This window comes from Monopterus albus, unplaced genomic scaffold (genome assembly GCF_001952655.1).
Source record: "Monopterus albus unplaced genomic scaffold, M_albus_1.0 scaffold82.1, whole genome shotgun sequence".
In the NCBI taxonomy this organism is placed as follows: domain Eukaryota; kingdom Metazoa; phylum Chordata; class Actinopteri; order Synbranchiformes; family Synbranchidae; genus Monopterus; species Monopterus albus.
The window spans coordinates 644,725-647,927 of NW_018127962.1; positions in this window are offsets into that span (position 1 = coordinate 644,725).

A 3,203-nucleotide genomic window follows, 5' to 3' on the forward strand; every position below is an offset into this window, starting at 1 on the left:
CAAGGCTCATGAAGGTGTTACATCGTCTCAAAGACTATGGGTTAAAGTTATCACCTGAAAAGTGTAAATTTTTTAGATCATCTGTTAAATACCTTGGCCACGTGGTTGATGCCAATGGTGTTCACACTGACCCAGACAAGATCTCAGCTCTCAAGGATTGGCCCCGTCCTATTGATAGAAAGGAACTGAAGAACTTCCTGGGCTTTGCAGGATATTATAGGCGTTTTGTCGAGGGCTTCTCCAAGATCGCCAATCCTCTCAACACTCTCACTGCAGGCTATTACCCGCCCAAGAACTGAGGCAAGACCTATAAGAGAGAGAGACCTAAAGAGGGAGTAAGCCCCAGAACACCCTTTGGTACGGAATGGACGCCTGAGTGCGAGTCTGCCTTCAGAACCCTCATTAACAAGTTGACATCCGCCCCCGTTTTGGCCTTTGCGGACCCCCAACTTCCATATGTGCTACATACCGATGCTTGTTGTGAGGGACTGGGAGCTGCCCTCTATCAGGAGCAAGGTGGGAGGCTCAGGGTAATAGCCTACGCCAGCAGAGGCGTCTCAAAAAGTGAGAAAAACTACCCAACTCATAAGTTAGAATTCCTAGCTCTAAAGTGGGCAGTGTGTGAAAAGTTTAGTGATTACCTCTATGGTACCGACTTCATGGTTCTGACAGATAACAACCCGCTCACATATGTCCTCACGTCTGCTAAACTTGATGCTGCTGGTCATCGCTGGTTGGCCGCTCTGTCAACCTTCAGGGTTAGCATCAAGTATAGGGCCGGCCATGCCAACGGCGATGCTGATGGTCTGTCCCGCCGACCGCAGGCAGCGCCTCATGAAGATGATGAGTTCTTGCAGGAGAAGGAGAGGATTAGTGAGATGTCAAAACGCATCCTAGAGGGGGAGGACTGTGAGCTCCCCGCAGGGGCAGTCTCTGCAGTGTGCCAGCATCATGCAGTAGCCTTGTCACAGCTCCCTATTATTGCCGAGTCCTTGGCAGTTGAGGCCCACTCAATGCCTGAACTCTTTGTCGGCCAACCCACATTACCTGGTATGACCAAGGAAACCTGGCGCAAAGCGCAGAGGGAAGACCCATCACTTGGCAGGGTCATCACTTTGATGGAGAAGGCACAGAAACCTCACTTCAAAGCCATAATCTCTGAACAGCCTGAGGTCAAGTTGCTCCTCAGAGAATGGAACAAACTTGAACTCAAAGAGGGCATCTTGTACAGGAAATCCTTTGACCGAGGAGATGAAGTCTATCAACTCGTCTTACCTGAGCAGTATAGAAGCAGAGCTTTAGAGGGCTTGCATGATGAGATTGGCCATTTGGGACCCGAGCGTGTGCTCAGCCTTGCTCGTGCCAGAGTTTATTGGCCCAGGATGAAGGCATCAGTTGAGAAGAAATGTCAGGCCTGTGAGAGATGCTTCAGGAGGAAAGCCCAGCCCCAGCGAGCAGCACCTATGGTGAACATCAAAACAACTTATCCTTTGGAATTAGTCTGTATGGACTACTTATCTATTGAACCTGACAACCGTGACACAAGAAACATTTTGGTCATAACGGATCATTTCACAAAGTTCGCAGTGGCAGTCCCAACTAAGGACCAGAAGGCCAAGACTGTTGCCAAGGCTCTCTGGGAGAATTTCCTGGTCTACTATGGGTTTCCAAGCCGCCTCCATAGCGATCAGGGGAGGGACTTTGAATCCCAAACAATCAAAGAGCTGTGTTCCCTGATTGGAGCAGAGAAGGTGCGCACAACGCCGTATCACCCTCAAGGAAATCCTGTGGAGCGTTTCAACAGGACCCTGCTGAGCATGCTCGGAACCCTGGAGGAGAAAGACAAGTGTCACTGGCGAGATTTTGTGAAGCCGCTCGTACATGCATATAATTGTACCAGAAATGATACAACAGGATATTCACCATACGAGCTGATGTTTGGCCGACAACCGACACTCCCAGTTGATCTTGCCCTAGGCATCAATTCCCCAAATGAGTCGCATGGGACACATTCCGAATATGTCCAGAACCTGCGCCAGCGTCTTCAGGAAAGCTATGCATTAGCTGCTGAGAATGCCAGGAAGTCAGGAGAAAGGAACAAATTCCGGTTCGATTCCAAAGTCAGAGCTGCTGAGTTAATGGAAGGAGACCATGTCTTGGTGAGAAATGTCAGCATACGGGGCAAACATAAGTTGGCCGACAGATGGGAGAGAGCTATCCACGTTGTGGTGAAAAGGATTAAGGATGGGCCAGTCTATGTTGTTAGACCAGTCACTGGAAGTGGTCCACATCGCACCTTACACAGGGATCTTCTTCTCCCTTGTGGGTTCCTGACTGTTGACGTGAGCCCAGAAGCTGATTCTGGAACAGAGGAGCCCAAAAGGAGAAATCTGAGAAGGCGGAATGTTCAAGAGGAGGATGAGGATCTAGAGGATTACCTGGGTGATGAAGAAGAAGGCTATTTCTTGGACAGAGGAGTGGAGGTGGTTTCAAGATGCCCTGTTATCCAACCTGTGGCAAATGACACCCGTGGACAGGCGCAATCTGTCCTTAACCCTCTAACTCCGGAATTCACTCCACAAAGTCCCAGAGCCTGGGTTGGTGAACCACAGCCTGGCTGCCCTAATGAACCTTCAGATGCAGTGGCCGATTTTCACAGAGCCGTGAGAAACCATCATGCCCTCTCACCTGATCATGTCATAATAGACATCCCTGAAGTTGACCGACAAGCTTCTTCTCCTCAATCTGAGGCCCAGGTGCCAGTATTGGTCACAGTCCCCGAGCCAGATCAGAGGCATGATGTGCAGTCAGAATTGGAACTTCATGATGTTGCTGGGCAGAGTGTACTCAGGCGTTCCACTAGAGATAGACGCCCTCCCCACAAGTTTACATATGATGAGCTAGGAAAGCCATTGATCCTTGCAATTAGTTCATTCTTTGACAGGTTACAGAATGTCCTGCCTCAGTTTCAGATTGAGCCCTATCAGTGTTCATGTAGGCACTTGCACGCATGCAGGGACTGATGCGGTTTAGAGGGGGAGAATGTAGCCAATTGCTACTAGCGGATTTTATATCACATAGAAAAGAATGAAGATTCACATGTGATGGTGAGATTAGCTATTTGTTTTGACAAACTGTCAAAACACTGACTACATAAATGAAAAGTGGACAGGTCCTTTAGGGGAACAGGAGAAATGTTAGTT